General features: G+C 51.4%; 1 protein-coding gene across 6 annotated transcripts in view; it reads right to left on the reverse strand.

Moving 5' to 3' along the window:
* Positions 1-20,165, reverse strand: part of PPP2R2C (protein phosphatase 2 regulatory subunit Bgamma) — a 164,978-nt gene that overhangs the window by 137,875 nt on the left and 6,938 nt on the right. The gene's annotated exons all lie outside the window — the stretch shown is intronic.

Here is a 20,165-nt window from a genome sequence, read left to right on the forward strand (position 1 = left end):
CCTGCGCAACTCACAGCCCGTGGCAGAAGGCACCCGGCCGCCTGGTCAGACCCAGTACCCAGCCCCTCTGAGGCAAACACTGACTGTGGGTGGAAGAAGCCAGTTGGCCAAGATGACACCTCGCTCTTGGATTCATCCTGTTCCTTGAGCTGCTGAGCTCAGGCTGTCATGTTCTGATTTGACTCAGGAGGCTGTGACATGTGGCATCTTGGCAAGTGATGAAACTGCCAGCGGCTCGGGTGGACCCAGGGCAAGGAGGCCACCAGACTAACATGCCATGTCTCTCACTGGGTCCCAGCACCTGGCCTGCCACTCCCGGCCATCCGCCCCCCTCCCCGCCCCCAGCAGAAGGCCTGCGCTCCCCTGTAAGCATCACACTGCAGATGGCTCTCCTGCCTGGGCTGGTGGGAGGGGAGAGCACCAGCTTCTGCCTGCTCTTGGCAGGAAGGTGGGCGAGTGGGCAGAGGCTCGGGCTCAGGACCAACCTACTTGGACGCTCTGGAACCCACACCAGGAAGCGGGCCACCGATCCATGATCATGATGCTCTGCTGACCATTCAGTTCAGTTTCGTTCAGGCGGCATCAGGCCCCACTGTGCACCACGGACAGCAAGGCCCCAGCGGAGAGGATGCGGTGGGGATGATTATGACCACGGCAGTGATCAGAGCCGCCAAGATAAACTGAGCACTTGCTGTGTCCCAGGCACTCACTGAGTGTTTTATGTGCATTAGCTCCTTTAAGCTTCCAACAACCCTAGGGCCTGAGTACAGTTTAATTATCCCCATTTTACAGATGAAGAAATGGAGGCACAGAATGATTCAGCAACTCACCCCAGGCCACACAGCTGTAAGAGGGGCGGGGCTTTGAATGCACGCGGTCTGTCTGACTTCAGAGTCTAGGCTCCGACTGCTGCCCCAGCATGGAGCAGCTGCTGGCTGCACGGCTGGGCCCAGCGCTCTCCGTGACGCATGCTGGGTCCCCAGAATTCGCCCAAGGGAGGCACCTATATTATTTCTATCCCAGCAAGGAGACTGAGGCTCAGAGACTCCCCATGACTTGCCCAGGGCCACAGTCTGCTGGGCTCTGAAGCCCACATCCTAAATCACACCGTGCTTGACGGCCCCCCTGCCTGCTTACCGCCATCCACCATCCATTTGCACACATTGTCGGAATCCCTGTTTTCCCCCCAGGGATCCTGGAGAACAAAGCCCTACGGTGGCCCCAACTTTTTAAACTTCCAGCAGAGATGAGGTCCCTCCCTCTCTCCTCCTCGGCCCCACTCTCACGATGACCCCAGCCACGCACCTGACAGCCGCCAGGACTAATTCTATACTCCAGCCTGATCAGCATTAACAGGACCAGAGCCATCTCTCAAAACTGAATTTGGCTTCTCCATCTTCTACTGATTTTATTACAAAGGTTTTTATAGGCAAAGGCATCTTGCGACACACACACAGGGTGCCCTCCAGACCAAACCTGCCCTTCTGGCTGACCAGTACTGCTGCAGGAAGCAGTTCGAACTGGCATGCAAAAGCCCAAGGGCACCCCGGGACCTGGGGGTCATCAGGCACCTTGAGAAGAGCCACCTTTTACTCTTGTGTGAGTCATTCCCTATTTATGGATATTTCCCACAAGTCACTGCCGCGGCACTTAGCTGGAACAGTGAACACGAACCTTAGCAGCCTGCTGGAAAGAACATGAGCTAAGAGGTCAGGAAGCCCGGAGTTCAAATCCCGCCCTGCCACTTCCTAGCTGTGGGACCTTCACCAGTGACTCAGCCGCTCTGAGCCTCATGTTCCTGGTCTGTATAAACAGCATGGCAATGCCCAGCTTGTAGGGCTATAAAGAGGCTCTGGAAGATTCTGGGTGCTCAGTAAATGTATTCCTTCCCCATTCCACCTCCCAGGAGTCCTTGCAGACCATCTGGTCCAAGGGCTGCAAACAGATGGCTCCTGGGTGCATCCTACCCGGCTGCCTAGCTCGGCCCACGCAGGCTTGAAGGCGGTGTGATGAGGCCGGTATTGAGTCCGCCCAATCCAACAGCAGTGCAAGCCACCATGCCCGGCCACCTATTTTAACTGCCTGTGCTCTTTGCCTATGATGGAGTTTGGGACCCAAACACCCGATCAGAAAAGCCAGTGATTCTGCATTTCAGAGGCTACTAATGGGGCTGGAGGCTTAGTTTCTTAATTTCTTTGACTACAAGGAAGCTGCCTATGGAAGGAGAATCATGGTGCAAAAAGACAAAACGCCTCCATGTTTCCAAGCGATGACTAGCTGGGCAGATGATTTTGCACTCAGCAGTTTCTACTGTGACACAGATGACAATCTTGCAGAGGTCAGAAAACGTCCGCTAAGCCGATAAGTAGGCTGCAAGGGTCATTTCTGTGCGGCACCTTCACACCCATTGTCCAGCAGCATCAAAAAACCTCTCCCCAAGCCTTTTCAGGGGGACTCCTAGTAATCTCTCTGTAACACCTAAGAATATTCCAGATTCTTGTGTTTGCTCCCCAGGTAAGATAGGACACGCCGAGATTATTTGCATGTCTGCGTCAGCAACTGTGCACTTAATTAATCCGACTGGAACCAATTTAGGGGAATTTAATTACCTAAGTTTGTAAAAGGACAGACTGTCAGAGGAAGTTCAGTCTGTTCACTTGTTAACCAAATATTCCAAGAACAAGTGAAGCGACTGCTCTCATCTCCCACAAAAGCAGAGCTTTGTAAATAGGCTGCGGAGATGGTAAAGTTTTAGAAAAACAGAGTTCTAAACATCACTAATCCAAGTGGCACAAGAGACCTTTCTAAGCACATGCTGAGACTCATATTCCCCCCAGTGTGGTCTTAACCCACCTCCACTGCAGGACTGGCAACCAGGCCACTGGGAGGCAACTGGACCCTTGCGAAGAGCGGTGGAGTTGGAGTCAGACCCGGGCTTGAGTCCCAGGTGTGAGCAAAGATCATGTTGCCTCCCTGAGCCTCAGTTTCCTCATCTGTAAAATGGAAATTAACTCCACCCACCTCACGGGACTGGAGTAAGGATCAATGAAAACTACAGGTGGGAAGCCCGTTGCACGCTGTGCCCACGCAGGGGCTTATGAGAGTCTCGCCATCCTGAGGGCTCTTGTGCAGGGGTCTGAGACCCCGACGCACTTCCCAGGGGTCTCCCTGCCTTCAGGAGCTTTGTCCATCAGCCACGACCCCGTGGCCATGGAAATACTGATGACACCTGCACAGCACTCCCCTCCTACAGCCCACCTTCTCATTGCCCCTCACCAGCCATCTATGAGGCAAGCAGGGCAGGCACCCATGTTCCCATTAATCAGATGAGAAAAGTGAGGCTCAGAGAGGTTATGCAGTCCACGTCAGCACTCTTTCATTGAGCAAAGGGTTCTCTGGTGCAAAAACAAATCTGCTGGATAAAGGAGTGAGTGGATGAATGCATGAGGGCTGCAGGAGAAAACCAAGCGGGGTACAGACTTCTCCAGGCAATGGCTGGTTAACGGGCTCAAAGCACAGAGGCCCTGGCAAGGGAACGCTGGGAAGCTGCTGGCTGCAGCTCAAGACCCGCTGGAGAAAAGGGAGCTGCAGGCGAAGGCCAGGTCCTGAGGTCCCTGGGAGCCGGCTGGGGTCTCATGTGAAGGAGCCTTGGAGGCCTGGGTGGGCAGCGCTGGCTGGGCTCACCCTTGCTGGCAGAGGAGAGCGTGCAGGGGGGTGCAGAAAAGGTCCCGGCAGAGGCCCCTGCACCCTTCGGTGGGGGGACACGCAGCCGTGGCAACTCCCACCACACAAGCCTTGAGAGGAGCCCCCTCCCACTCTCCGTTTCCATGGGAATCCCCTTGAAATCACCCCATAACGGCTGTTGTTCTTCTCTGCAGCGGAAGAGCTCAGGATAAATGCGACGGAGGGAGGCAGGCGCTCACTGGCGCTCAGGACGCCACGGAAATGTCAAGGCCCAGCCCCACGCCACCTACCCACTCTCACCAGCGGAGACGACCACGGCCTCGGGGAAGACTTGGCCTTCCCTCCCGCCTCTATGGGGGCAACAAGACCGTTTCCTTGGCAACTGAAGGACAAGGGGGAGACCGGCAATTGCATCTAAAACAACGTCCATCTGTCTCCCTTTGAGAAGGCTCACATCGGCCCAGGAAGGCCCAGGTTTGCAGGGACATGGCCTGGGGTCAAATCCAGCAGCGTGACCTGGACAAGCCCCTGAACTTAGAGTCCCCTTTTCTCAAGTGCCTTGGGTAACAGCAGAGGGATACAGAAGCACCCACACCCCATGCAGCTCCGAAATCACTGGTTCCCTCTCCTCGCAGTGGTTTCCATATGCGTTTGTCTAATAATCCTAAAATATTACGGAAAGGTTCTCTGGTTCATGCAGCAAATATCTGTCGAGCCCTCCTGGGGGCAGGAGAGTGGCCGGCTCCTTGCATGCCCTTGTGGGATGCAGTGGGCCGTCATGCAGTCATATGAGAAGAGCACTCCTGCCTCAGCGGGGCCTCCAAAGACCGCCAGCTCCTGAGAAGTCTTTCCTGCAAACACTGGGCACTTTGCACCAGACACCTCCGAAGCCCTTTCCACTGTTTCCCACGTGGTTCTCACAGCCACCCTCTAATGTGAGATCTGTTATCCCTGCTTTGCTGATGGGCACACTGAGGCCCCAGAGGTCACACAGAGACGGGGGGCCGGCCAGGACCTAGGCCCAGGTCACCTGACCTTGCAGGCGGCCCTCTTAACAGCGGCTCCGGGACCTCCTTGCCCTGCCTGGGTCGGCCCAGCCCACCGAGCTGTGGAGGTGAAGGCTCAGGCCCGGGTCCCAACGGGACCCTCATGCCGTGCTGCTCCGTGTCTCTGTCTCCTCGTGTCTGAATCACCCCGTCCCTCCCCCTGGTCCCAGGGCCCACTCTTCCCTCCCAGAGAGGGGCAAGCTGGGGCTGTGGAAGCCAAGTGACCCTCCCCAGGGCCTTTAGCCAGAACTCCTGGAGCAGAACTCCTGGAGAACTGCCACTTCCAAGCCCTTTTCATCTGTGCCTGGCTGGCCCCTCGTCCCAGGCAAGCAAAGGGACCACAAAGCAATGGCCGTGACCCCAAAGGGCCGTGCTCCACTAAGAGGACCCTGCGTCAGCAAGGGAAGGCTGTTCACTGGTTAACCCAAAAGGTCCTGCTAAACCTGGGATGGGGGGGCCAGTGCCGATCCCGGCAGACGGCTGAAATGTCCATGACGACGATCCTTCCAGCAGGGAGCCCCTCGCAGCCCCTGCAGATGTCCCCACGCTCGGCCTTAGTAACCAGCCAGCCAACCGCCATCCCTAAGAGGTATCCCTGCAGAACCGGGCCAGCTCTTGTGACTGAGGGCACCTGAGGGCAGGGACGGGGCACAACGTTCGGCTCAGCGTCTTCCCACGTGGGCAGCCGGGGACTTTGCCGGGGACACAGAGGAGGTCCCGAGACTGTTTCAGAAAGAAAGGCTTTGTGCAGGTGAGGACTGGGGAAACAGGCACTGCAAACTTGGTGACATTAATCAGAATAAAAATACATGTACCTTTTGACCCTCCAGTACCCACTTGTGGGAATTAATCCTCAGATACACAGCACGGGTGTTAATTTGCAGCATCATGTGAAAGAGGAAAAACAACAACAACAAAAAACTAGACACAACCTAAAGTCTCTCTATAGGTGACTGTTTAATCAACTGTGCTCCATTCCCACAATGAAATCTCTGGAGCTGTTAAAGAGAACGGTGCAAACGCCATGTGCCAATTCAGGAAGAACGGTATTGCCACGTTATACCACTGCGCTACTCTAAATGTTTGTTGCCATATGAATACATGACTTTGATTTTTAATAATAAAACGAGTTTGATTTTTTAATGACTATAAAAGCAATGGCTAATAAAATCCCATGAAATATGTCTTTGAGAGAAAGGAAAATATAGAGCCGTACGGACAGGAGGCATCGTGACCCTGCAGCCCCTTCCCCGACCCCGTGCCCCTCAGCTGGCCCCCAACTCCGTGGGTTGGGGCTCCGGGGTCACGATGTCCACCGCTCCATGCATGGCAGGAGGTCTTCCTCTGGCTACCCAGTTCTTCATCTGGGCCCTGTGCACAAAACAGGCAGGACAGCAATATATTCAGCAGGGAGGAGAATCTCTAAGTCCTGGAAATCCATGTCACCGGGGCAGCTCGTGCAGGCCCCTCCAGCCCCTGCCTGAGAGTTCTGGAAACGGATGACGTCCTCCACAGGCCCTGGTCTGAGAAGCCAGAATTTTCTCTTCTCCTTTCACCAGACGCCAAATGCTGGTGGGCTATGATTTCCAGAGAAACGGCCAGTCCTGGATGCGGGAATGGGGCTCCCCGGGCCAGTGAGGACTGAAAAGAGGCCCATCCCACTCTGCCCACAGAGGCTGCCATGGGAACTTCTGAGCTGAGTTTCTGTGGGATGCCCTCTTAATTTTCTTTCATCGCATTGCCTGTCCTAGATCGCTCTGGGGGGGTGGAGTTTCCTGCAGCAGCAAAATTAGCTCTGGGAGGTGCAGGGTATGGTGGAAATAGCATTCGCTTTGGAGTCAGGCAAGGCTGAGGCTGAATCCCAATTCCACCACCCTGCTGGCTGTGCAACCCTGGGCAAGGAGCCTGACCTCTCTGAGCCTCGGTTTTCTTATCTACGGGACGGGGGTGGGTGGTACCAGCACCAACTGCAGAGGCCTGTTGAGATAAGCATCGGGGTACCTCTGGCCGGTGTCTAGCACCTATTCCACAAACGCTGGCTTCCCCTTGCCTGCATCAACATCCCCATTTTTAAGCTAAACAAAGGACAGGTGAATGGCTACCCAGTTCTTCATCTGGGTCCAAGAAAGATCAAGCAATGGCTCAGCTGCACTCTCAACACTTGCCAAGCGCTGGAAGGAAACGCCAGATGATCTGCACAGTGGGTCAGCTCGGGGGATTCCGGCCCTTCAGCAGCCCAGCCAATAACAAAGGAAGGCTGATGGCAGAGCCGGCCAACGAACCCATGTGCCATCCCGGACATGGTACCCAACCCCGAGCCCTCAGTGTAAGGAGGTCCGTGCAGACCTAAGTGAGGGCTGATTTGGCATCCGAAGACCTGGCTTCAAATCCCAGCCCACTCACTTAGGAGCTGTGAAGCCCTCACCTCCATTTCCTTGTCTGTCAATTAGAGATAACAATTCCACATCCCGGGGGGTCTTGAACGAGGCTTGTCGCTGCCTCCCCCTTCACACTGACTGATCCCTACTCACCCTCTGGAACCCTCTTCCCCTCTCCCCCAACTCCTGCTCCTCCTTTAGATCCTAGAACTTGCTCGGGGTCCTGTACCTCCTGTATCCCCAACACCAGTCTCAATGCCGGTGCAAAGCAGGCAGTGATAAATATGCACTGAATGAATCCACTTCTTCCAGGAAGCCTTCCCTGACTTCCCACCACCCGGGCCCCACTCTGGGCAGCCCAGCCCCTAGGTCCCTCCCTGCCACTGTCCCGTCACTGACCCCTTGTCCATCTGGTCTGTTCTAGGGACTCCTCAGGGCATGGACCTTGTCAGTCACGTCCACGGCCATATTCCCCACTCCCAGCAAAGCGCCTGACACATAGTATGTGCTTAATAAATTGTGGGTTGTCTGGGTGAATCCATGAACAAAGATTCCTGAACATCTTCTGTAAATTCTCTCAAACCTGTCAGTCTCTTTCCCTTCCTATAAGGCCAGCCTTCTCAGCACGATTAAGTTTTCCTATTCCAGATATTTCCTCTCCTAAACATCCCATGCTCTCCAACTAAATCCAACTTTTTTTTTTTATATTTTAATTAATTAATTAATTTATTTTTAGCTGTGTTGGATCTTCGTTTCTGTGCAAGGGCTTTCTCTAGTTGTGGCAAGCGGGGGCCACTCTGCATCGCGGTGCGCGGGCCTCTCAGTATCGCCGCCTCTCTTGTTGCGGAGCACAGGCTCCAGACGCGCAGGCTCAGTAATTGTGGCTCATGGGCCCAGTTGCTCCACGGCATGTGGGATCTTCCCGGACCAGGGCTCGAACCCGTGTCCCCTGCATTGGCAGGCAGATTCTCAACCACTGCGCCACCAGGGAAGCCCTAAATCCAACTTTTAATTGTGATGAATTCCATCTAAAACATTAACAGCAAATGTGCCTTCTCTTCCATTTCCTGGATTTCCGTGCTCTTTGCAATGGACGGTATCGGCTCTCTGCGTAGTCAGGGGAGGGGCAGGGAGAGTGGGAGGGGGCAGGCCAGCTGGCGGGGGGCCGTGGCTTTTGTTCCTTCTCTGTGCGCAGCCCTGGAGGAGAGGCCTCAGGTTATAAATCCAGCTGAGCCTGTTTCATGGAGAAGGTGCTCCACTGCTGATAGGTGTTTATAGCTGCCTGTTTACAAAGCCGAAGCATAATTAATTCTCGGCCACCTCGCCGCCGTGCCAGCTGTCCCATGCAGCCAGGTTTGGGGTGGCCAGGCTGAAGGAGGACAAAGGATGCGCTCTCCTTTGCGCCCCATCAACTGTACTGAGTACCCTTCCCCCCCTCCCCTCCCCCTCCCCCTCCCCCTCCGGCCCCAGTCCTCTGAGGGACTTGGTTGGATTGCTCTGGGGACCCAGTAAATGGCACCCCTGTTCCTGTCCAAGTGTGAAACGCCTCGAGGGGGAGAGAAGAGTCAGGTATGTAGAATCAGGCATACATCAGGCGTACGGGGTGTACATGCAAACCCCAGTGGGACCTGCTCTCCCGGAACCCAGAAAGGACCTCACCCAGTGCAGGCAGCACTGACCCAACCCAGGCCTGTACTTCATGTCACAACTCGTCCTAAACCCACAGATCAGATATACTCCCCATCCCCACTGCCCAGCAGTAGCCAAGTGAGGGTAGAGACGGTCCGGAAGAGCCCTCCCCCCAGAATGAGGGCTGGGGAGTGGGGCCCCCAGCAGCCTAGATGGGAGACAGGGGGGACCAGATCCCTCTCTGCTTGTTGCAAAACCAGACTTGTGCCTTCCTTAGATACAGAAATGGATCTAGCCACCTCCTGCTGGCCCGTGGGCCATCTGTCCCTTCAGAATGACTTGCAAGTCCCCCGATCAGATCCATCCGCCAATCAGATCCCCAAGGTATAAACACGGAAGTTTAACTCTTAGGGTGCAGCCGGCTCTTCCTCACTTCCCGGCTCCTGGGGCACATCCCGTTTCACCTTCGTCCCATCTAAGTCCTCCTGGATCATTTCCCTGGGTCTGCATGGGACCCTGCTCCCCAGTGTGTGCCTCATACCCATACGCCACCTCCTTCGACACATGCCCCTGCTTCAGAGAACACACTGGCATCTATGCCCTCAATGTAGAGACTTCATTCCACAAATGAGGAAACTGAGGCCCAGGGAGGCTGTGAGGCTCCCCCGGGGTCACACAGCCAATCAGCAGCACAGCCTGGGCCTGTGCAGGGGTCTCGAGGCCCAGCGTCGTCACCTGTCACCATGCTGCACAGCCCCTTACAAGGATACAAGTCCAACCCCCCAGTTTTCAGCCATTGCCCCAATTTATCACCTGCCGTCCCACTGTCCCCATATGGACAAGCACATGTAGCCAGAAAAGTGTCCCAGTTTGGAGTAATGAAAATTGGGTCACTCGTAGGGAAGATGCCAGAACAAGGCACACCTGGGGTTCACAGGGTTGACCACAGGGGCTCCCAGCTCCAACAAATGCTCCAAAGCATTTGGAAGCAAAGTTATCAACTGAGTCCTTGGCATAAAGCCATATGGGTCCTTGGGGCCCTGCTGTCCTGCCGGAGGTCCTGGCCCAAAGCTCTCCTGGAGATACAATTCACCCTCTGGCCCAGCACAGATCAGGACCCTCTCAGAACATCACAGGACTGCAGGAGACTGAGGGGCTGACGTGGCCGGGCTGCCACCCTGGTAGGTTTGCCGCCCACCGCCTGTAGGGGTTGCCCCCCCCCCACGCCCGGCTCGAGCTCCTCATGGCCACGCTGCAGGTCACGCTCGGTTGGTTAAAGGGTAGGACTGGGATTGTGGTGGGTCAGAGTCAAGGGTCAAGGGCTTTGGAGCCACCCTGGAGCATCCGTTCCTGGGGTGCTGATAGGCGCGGATGTGTTGGGTGTGGCTCCCTCCTTCTGTGGTTCCCCTGCTCAGCAGAAAGACAAACACCTGATGGGACCTTTCTGAGTAGCAGGTGCACATAATGTGTTATCTCAGACCCCCCTTGAGGAGACCCCAAGAGTCCTCTGGCTCCGATTTAGAGCTGAAGATACGGAGGCATGAGAGGGGCCAAGGCAGGTCAACTGTGCATGGGCAGCGGACACCTGAGTCCCTTGGTGCCCGTCCACTCTACAGATGTACACGCACCAGGGACAAAGCATGGGGGGGAGGGGCCCCCAAAGGGAAGGAGTGGAGTTCGAAGGCATCGGAGTGCCCGCGGCATTGGGAACCAGCCCCAGTGTACCCCAGCTCTGCCTCCTCCTGGCTGAGGGAGGTCTTAACTTCTGGGACTTAACTTCCCTCATCTGTAAAATGGACAGAACCACCCCCTCCTCCAGGGCTATTCACAATTCAGTGAGATGAGGCGCAACAAGAAGATGCAATGGTTGGCAGGGGTGGGTGGTGGATCTGTCCCCACCGTGTCCCCTGGCTGGGGCGGAGGAGGGCCTTTGGGAAGCTGTCCACTCAGGAGGATGTCGTGTGTGACGGGGCTGTGGCTGGTGCACGGTGGGGTCCCTCCTCCCCGCCTCTCCCTCCCGCAGAACAAGCCACCTTCATGATTGAGTTTTCTCCCCAGAGAAGCTCAGCATTTAAAAGATCTACTCTCCTTCTCAACTGCACAACGTAGATGAATCTAGAAGACATTCTGCTCAATGAAACAAGCCAGATACAAAGGACAAATAATCTATGATTGCACTTATATGTGGTCCTAGAAGAGGCAAATTCATGGAGACAGAGAACAGCTCAGAGGTTACCGGGGCGGAGTCAGGGGGGTTACTGTTAAATGGGGGCGGAATTTTTGTTTGAGTAATAAAAGCATTTTGGAGATACATGGTGGTGATGGTTGCATGATATTATGGATGTAATTAGTGCCCTTGAATTGCACACTTAAAAATGGTTAAAATGGCAAATTTTATGTTACGTATGTTTTACTACAATTTTAAAAAAAATTGAGTAATATACTAAAAGGTCCACACTTTAAATGGGTGAATTGTATGGCATGTGAATTATATCTTAATAGAGCTATTTTTAAAAAAAAAAAAATTAAAGATGTGAATCTTGACAGCTGGGGTCTCTGTTTGGCCAGGGTCCGAGCGGGCAGGCTGAGCCCATACACGGCAGCCAAACCAAGGTGCCCGCCTGTCCTGTGACCTGCACCCTGGTGGACAGAGACTCTTTCCATTAGCTTTGCTGACACCCAGAGGAAAGGGATCCCCCCACACACTTACCCTGAGGCTGAGAGCTTGGTGGGAGCCTCTGATGTGGCCCAATGTCCCCTCCCCACCCCCAGAGGAGAAGGGCCTGGAGGGGAAAGATCATTGCCTGGGGGACACAGGGATGATTTTAAGATGATGCTAATCCACCTCTCATTCAGAACAAGACTGGACGAGAGCCCTAGACTCGGCATGTCCCTTCTCCTCCCCGAGCTCCCAGCTCCCCACCTGGGACAATGACAGCGCCTGCCCCAGGGGCAATGCCTGGACACTGCTCACCCAGCCTGGGGCAGGCACGCATGCACTCTCGCTAAACGGCAGGGTGGCTTCCTTCCCTTCCATCACACGCACTCGGACAGTGGTCCCCATTACCCATTGGGTGGATGCCACGTGGGCCGTGTCTGGGACAGGTCACCAGGCTGTAACGGTTTCCAATAAAGCTGCTTCCTCGAGGCTGGGCAAATAAGATGATCCAGGAGGTCGGTGTGTCCTTAGAGTCAAGCTGAGCAGAAAACCCAGCTAGCTCACCTGTTCCCTTCTGCAGTCTTCCCCCCGTGACAGGGGGCTGCCAAGAAGGAAAGCACAGCTCCGCCCAAGGCCATCATCCCAGATGTGGGCATCGCATAGCACAGCACACCTGCAGCGGGGAAGGGCCGGGGTGGGGCAGTGACTGACAGGGTGAACCCCGACCTGACCCCCATTTGTATCAATAACTTCTGCCTGATGCACACAGGGAGGCGGGTCTGTGGGAATCTAGTCTACCTCCTAAAAAAAGCTTTTACTCACCTCTTGTTTTCTGTATTTATTTTTTCCAACTTTATCGAGATGTAATTTACAAATAACACTGAATAAGTTTAAGGTATACAATGTGTTGATTTAATGTACTTATATGTTACAAAATGATTACCACCATGTTGTTAGCTGACATCACCATCCCATCACATTATTACCATTTCTTTTTGTGGTGAGAATATTTAAGATCTACTTTCTTAGCAACTTTCAAATATATAATATAGTATTATTAACTATAGTCACCATGCTATAGATTATACTATAGATTATATATATTATATAACGTATAGATTATACATTAAATCCCCAGAGCTTATCCATCTTATAACTGGACACTTTGACCAACATCTCCCCATTTCCTCCACTCCCAGCCCCTGGCAACCACCATTCTAGCCCCTGTTTCTCTGAGTTTGACTTTTTTAGATTCCACATATAAGTGAGATCATATGGTATGACTTCACTTAGCATAATGACCTCAAGGTTGATCCACATTGTCACAAACTCTGAGGTCAGCAAGTCAGATCTCGCACCTGGATCCTGGGACACCTGATTTGGCAAAGCCAGCTGCCACCCAAGGAGTCCCAGTGCTCTGAGACCGCCATGCTGGAGAGGCCACGTCTATGATCCCCAGGGAACCAGCCCCACCACACACAGAACACGTGAGCGAAATCATCTTGGACCCTCCCACCCCCAGAGCAGCCGGCCCAGCAGCCTAGAAGGAAGATGCAGCATTTGTCATGTAGAACAGATCTGCCCAAATTCCTGACTTACAGAATCCAGGGCACATAATAAAACCGCTGTTGTCTTAAGCCACTAAGATTTAGAACGATTTGTTGCGTAGTAGTAGTGACCATGACACCACTGTGTGACTTCAGGTGTGTGACCTGACCTCTCTGGGGCTCCGTTTCCTGGGATATAAAAGGGGGTCATTCCCACCACCTCCCATAGTGGGCATAAAGTTCCGATGAGATCATAAACATATGTCTCATGACATCGTTGCAGTCAAGAAATGGCAGCTTCCCTCGTCATAGCCATCACCATTACTATTCTACCATGAAGATGAGATACCTGTACACGCTAGAAAAGGGTCACAGCACAATTCTTCTCCTGTGCAGCCAAAGCCCCATCACCCATCAGACACACATCAAGAGACAATGATCACAGCCATAAGTCACCATGTATTGGAGCTGAAATTGATCCTTTTTTTTTTTTAAAGCAAGAGAGACAGAGACTGATGGGTTTGCCGTAATCTACAGATTACTCCAGAGCTGCATTATACATGGGGACTGACTCTTTTAAAGATCACCCACATGAAAAATTTTGATACATTTTATTTTTAGTTTAGTAGACATGATATTCAAATCCTTATTCAAGCCCTTTAAAAACACTCCTATGTTTTCATGAAGAAATTGCATTCCCAGATAGCCAGAGATAGGAATAACCTGAAATACAGAAAAAAGGTACATTCTCAAGGATGCTCATCACATCTTAATTTAGAACACCCAAGTTGGGATATGAGTGTCCGAGAGTGGGCGGTCTCTCCACCCTCTACGCACTGGCGTCCGTACCTACCAGCCTTAGGAACAGGCTGGTATCGACCAGAGACGATGAGGGGAGGCTCAACCCTCCTTTCTCCACCAAGCACGCCGCCCCAGCCCTGCCTCGACAACCTCTCCTTCCCGCCGCCGTCACCTCCATCCCCTTCCACTGCCGGCTCTGGGCGCCTCACTGGGGCTTTCTCGCCTCTCCTGGAAGTGCTCTCGTCCCAGTCTGAACCTCACTCCCCCACTTCACTCTCTAATCTTCCAGAGACCTCTGGTCACTCTTGGTTCCCTCTTTCTTCTCTGCCTGGACAGATTACAGATTACCAAGGTCCCTTGGTCTGTTCGTCCACCACGACTGCCCAGGAGCTCCAAGACCCACAAGTTAATGCTCCGGCAACCCTAGAGCCACACTGATTCTCACCTGCGAACTTCTGTCCATAACACCCCTACTGCCTGGGATGCCTTCTCGCCTGCTTCCTACAAGCTGCTCCTCTGCTCTGGACTCAGCCTCTCTGCCCATCTGCTCCCAGGCTGCGGCAGGACCCCACTGCATTCCAGCTCCCATCACACTGTATTATGATCACCTGTTCACGTCTCCTTGGTTCCAGAGGTTCTCAGGGGAATAGGTGGGCCTGATTCCTCCTCTTTCCTGTATCCTCCTTCCCCACCCACATACCCACTGTAGGCAACAAGCCCCAGTCTGGTGGATGAAGCCTACACAGTTACTGAATAAGTAATTAAATCTACGTGATGGACTATTACGCAGCCATTAAAAACTGTTTACTCAGAGTCTGTAATAATAGAGGGGAATGTTTCAGCACGTTTAATATTTTAAAAGAAACAACTGTATTTATATTACAATCTACAGGGGGGCAGTAAGAAAGAAATAGAACAAAATTGGAACAATGTTTCTGGGGCAATGGAGTCAAGGATGTTATTTTTTTCCCCCTCTTTATTCTACTTTCTGCATTTTCAAACGTTTCTGCAATGAGATAAAATAAAGAAAATTAAAATCGTGCAAGGAGCATCTTAACATACATGCACCTTGGCTCCCAGAGTATGACAATATGGGACACCTTATGATGATGGATTATATTTTCACAGCTTCAGTAAAGAGCCTTACCTCTCCTTGGGGAAAATATTCAGGTTTTTGTTTTTTTTTTTAATCACCTTTCACATTGAAATCTGGTGTAGGAACCACTATCGCTCAGCCCTTGACTCCTTCAGCCAGTTCATTCCACGATAGATTGTTCCCGAAGCAGACAGGCTGGCTAGCGATCTGCACAGTGAAAACAGTGGACGGAAGTGCCTCTCTCCCAGCGATCTACTGGCTGCCTAACCATTTTTGCAGTGAGGAATTTGAGTTATTTAATATTCTTGAGCTGCTGCTTTCAATAAGGAAGATACTGACTCCAGTCCTCCAGCCATGGTTTAACATCACCATGCCCTTGACATGTGGAAGGGCTACACAGGATAGACACTGCCCATTTGGCATGAGTTCAGGGAGACCTCACTTTGCCCAACTGTGTGGAACCCTAAAAATGACCATGCAAGCTGAAACACTCAAAGTGATCTTAAAAATCAATGTGGAAAGTACAAAAGTTCCAGGATCTTAAAAAAAAACTTTTTAAACACATTAAAAACTCTCTTACTGATGGTTATAAATGTATAGGGTAATAAAAAAAGAGTAAAACTAATATTTTATTGAGTACACAGTCATGTAAAACATTAGAAACATTGAGAATTCAAGTGTGTTATTTCTTTGTAAAAAATATATCCAGACTAGTTTCAACGGTGCTGGCTTCCTCTGCTTGTTGGATAACTTGCGATGCTGGGCAAACATCTTTTCTATGCCTTGAAGCACTGCCTTTCTAAGTTTAGATCAGCTTCCAAGATTCTATCCTCTGCACTTCCAACACTGTGAAATATCTTCAAGAGTTCCTTTAGCATGAAGTGTGCTGCCAGCGTCACCTCCCCTGGGACATCTTCACTTTTTCTGTCACAGGCACTTCTCTCATTTATGTCAATAAGTTCACCTTGACTTAGTTACTTAGTTCCCCTGGCTGCATATAAGAGTCTCGAATGGTCACAGCTTCAACATTCCCAGAATCAGCAGTTTCCTCTATAACTCCATTTACATCCAATCCAAATTTCTCTGTCAGCATTATTACTTTTCTTCTTCCTTTTTTTTTTTTTTTTTTTCTGAGCGTCGTCTTTGTGGGCCAAATTTCCTCCTTTGACTATCCATTTTTGTAAAATGTCATGTGGGTTTATCACCAGGAAACAAGGAGGCAACATCACCACATGCTTTGCTGTCTATGTGTGAACCAACAGATACTCAGGGACCAACCAGAGACAGACACTGAAAGAAGTGACTTGGTCTCAGATCACAATACTCATCTGTTATTTACTTAGTGATTTGTGGGCTGGAGAGTGAGTGGCGAAGTTTCTGCTTTATGCAATTACTCACAGTTACCACTTTGTGGTAGCTGAAATCTGGGCTATGTGATTGCGGGACTGGCATTATTGAACAAAACTGTGGTGACTGAAATCCGTACACATTGGAACTGTGCAAAGTGAAGATCGGCAGGTGGAGGCGTGGCATTTGGAAAAAAAAATTGGACTACTCTGGGGTCAGATTTGAAGATGTGTCATTTGTTCACTCAGTCATTCAAACACACATTTATCCAGCACCTAGTGGGCACCAGGTGGGTACCAGGTGCTGAGCTGTGTACAGAGGAAACAGGCATGTCCAAGATATATATCCGCTGATGTTTCATGAGGCAGGACTCCAGGTCCAATGTTTCAGAAAGGCCAGGTTCCAGTCCTGTCTTATGATCTGAGCTGAGTCACCCCTCCTGGCTGGGACTGGGAATTAAGGTTCTTTAGTTATAAGGAACAGAAATTGACTCAGGCTAACATAAGCAAGAAGGAAGTTACTGGAAGGTCCTGAGGGAGCCACAGAATCTAGGAGAGAGCACAGCAGCTGGAGAAGGGGCCTCAGAAGGAGCCGGGCAGTACTGGGAATTCAATTTCGGGGATCTATGACTATTCCAGTTACCTATCGCTGTGTAACAAATAACCTTATAACTCAATGTCTTCAAACAGAAACCATTTATTTTGCTCATGAGTCTGCAATTTGGGTAGCTCTTGGTGGAGATGGTGTGCACAGCTGAACAACCTGCCCAGGATCTCTCGGCTGATCAGTGGTGAGGAGGGGTCCTTAAAAGAGAGGGGCACGCCCAGGGGATTCCCAGGATCCAGGCAAACACCTGTCAGCATCCGGTCCCGTCAGGCAACTGGGATTCAGAAAGGGATTACGGACTGTGGGGATGAAACTGTAATCCTTACGAAACAGTAACAAATGTCTTTATCAAGTCAGGATGGAGGACTGGTCTCCATCAGAAAAGATTTAAGAGACAGAACAAGCAGATGCAGATGCAGGACTTTAGATCCTGGGTCAAACCAACCAACTATAACAAGACGTTTTTGAGATAACTGGAGACATGGCTAAGATGAACCAGAATCAATCAACCTGTTTGTTTATTTTTTATGGAAGTATAGTTGACTTACTAAGATGGACCAGAATTTAGATTGAAAGAAATTCGTACTCATTTTGTTCGGTGAGATAGTGGTACTTGGTTATGCAAGAAATGCCCTCACCTTTCAGAGATGCCTGCTGATGTAGGGGTGAGATGACAGGAGTCTTGAATTTACTTAAATATTCTTAAGCCAAAAGGATGGGAAAGTAAATGAAGAAAGTACAGCAAAATCTTGAGAGCAGCTGAAAAGCGAGGGAATGGATGAGGAGCAATTCAACATACTATTTTCTCTACTTTTGTAGATGTTTGAAGCTTTTCATTAAAACTTTATTGAAATTATAAAAGGAAATTCAAAAGCTGATAATGACAACACAAGTAGCTCCCTTTTATTGAGATGTAAGTGCAATACGCACATTATTGCACTTAATTCAAAAAGCCCAGGTGGCTAGTAGTTCACCCTCTCCTTTAGGGATGGGGAGACTAGCTCAGAGGCTGAAGAACCTGCCAAAGGCTCACAGCCGTGCCCGGGAGCGGAGCTCAGGGGTCAGGGCTGCAACCTCTGCAGGGCGTGGGGGCCGGAGGATGCAGGAGGCCAGGCTGGTTCACAGGAGGCCCTGATCTGCAGTTGGAGATCCCATCCCTGCTTGGGGCAGCCGGAACCTCTGAGCAGCCTTTGTTCTGCCTCAATGTGCCATTCAGCCCAGGGTTCTGGAGGACAATGGATCCCACTGTGCAAGGAGGCAATGCCATCCTGGGCAGCACAGAGGCCCCAGGTGGGCCCTGGTCCCCAGGCAGGCTGGCAACTACAACCTGGGCTCAGGTAGAGGAGCCCAGATGCTGTCAAGGGACAAGCACGTGTAACTCTGCACATGCTATTCTTTCTGCCTGGAATGCACTAGAAATCTGTGTCTCAGCACGCCATCACTCCCGACCCTGTGAATGCCACTCCCTTTAGTGCCAAAGCACCTGTCCTCTATAGAACTGTGATCATCTCCCCCACTGATGCGGTGGACGGGATCCCTTCTTCCACTGACCCATGTGGATTACCTTCACCACATGCGGCTAGGAGAGATGCAGTGCGGCTACGTGTCTAGCGTGAGCACCGTGCCAGGACGCCCTGGGTTCAAATTGCGAGACCCTCTGAAGCTGGGTGCAGAACCAGAACTGAATGGGCCACCTGTCCCTTCCCTGTTGGTCCAACCAGGCAATGCGGAGGTTAGGAGGATGGGTTTGCAGGCAGATGGCCGGCATTCAAACCCCAGCTCTGCCTCTTACAAACCATGTGACGCTGGGCAAGTGCCCAAGCCTCAGTCTTCTCCGTTGTAAAATGGGGTAAAACACACACACATGCACACACACACACCGGGGTTTGTGAGGATCCAATAATATGAGGCACTCAGTATCACATTTGGCATCAGTAAATGGTCGATCATAATAATGGCTATTATGTTCGTTTCATAATTATTTAATGCTGAAGACCAGGTGAGTAATTTTGCACAAGGGCTGACTGGTGAGGAGACCAAGGTTAATTAACAGGACACCCCAGGGTGCTGTGGGGCTGGCAGATTGCTTCAGCAACTCCAGACTCCATCCTGAGGCAGCCCACTCTCTCACTGGCATCCAAGATCCTGGGAGAGATGGGCCCAGGTTTCAAAGACACAGCCTGGCCTGTGTCCACAAAATGAAACCAGGAGCATGGAGCTCTAGAAATGGTGCCTTCTGGGACCTGGAGCATTTGTCCCAGGGCAGGAAGACTGGGGCGGGGGTGTCAGGTGGGTGAGGAGCCTTCCTGGAGAGGAGGTCACAGAGAGCAACCTATTCTGCGTGCCAACGGGGAGAACTAGGGGTGCAGACTATAAAGGCTCATGGAGAGATGGCATCACCAAATAGAATCCAAGGGAACCAGGTGCTGGGTGGGTGTGGGCACCTGAGAGACGCTTCCCAACGTTGTCCTGGTGGCTTGGCAGCATTTGAGGCTGGGTGATCCAGCTTTCTTCCTGCCAGCACCCCCTCCCTCCCTTCCCTTCCAGGATTCTCTTGGTTCTGTGACTCCAGAGCCTTCCTGTTTTATCTCCCACGTGGGTGGCCACCAAGAATTCTCGTTCTCTGTCCCTTAGATGTTGGTGAACCTTGGGGCTCTGGCCTCAGCTCTCTTCCCTCCTTCCTCTCACTCCCACTTCACTCTCCCTGCCCAGAGACATGGGTTTCTTCCGTGCCTAGCACATAGTGGGTGCTCCAGAAATGTTTGTTGAATGAACGAATGCATGAATGACCTTGTTCTTCAATGTTGTACGTCTGGCATCTAACCTCCCCCTGGCATTTAAGGGGGATCAGTAAATGTCTGTTGAACAAAAGGGGAAAAATGTTCAACCTCATTGGTATTCAGACATGAATTTAAACAAATACTTTTCATCTATGATATTTGCAAAGGTCAAACAAATTAGAATACCTAATGCTGATCAGCATGAGGTAAAATAGAGAAACTTTCTGGAGAATAGTTTGTCAATGTGTGTCAAGAACATTAAACACGTTCATAATTTTTACGTAAAATTGCATGTGCAGGACTCTCTCTGAAGAAAATTATTCCAGATTTGGGGGGAGGGATGGGAATAGGGTGTCTTCCTACACACATAGCATTCCTTCCCTCAGTGTTAGTTATAAAAGAAAATAAGCAACCTAGTTATCCATCAATCGGGGGTGATGAGTTGAACTATGACATCTATCACCGGAAGAGTGTGCAGCCAATAAAATGATGGAATTTGGGGGCGGGGCCGAGGTAACCAGTTACACACCCCTTCCCTGCTACGATTTGAGAACACACAGGGAAGATGGACAAGAAGGAAATCAAAAAAATT

Source organism: Balaenoptera borealis, assembly GCF_965194805.1.
Source record: "Balaenoptera borealis genome assembly, chromosome: 4".
NCBI lineage: Eukaryota > Metazoa > Chordata > Mammalia > Artiodactyla > Balaenopteridae > Balaenoptera > Balaenoptera borealis.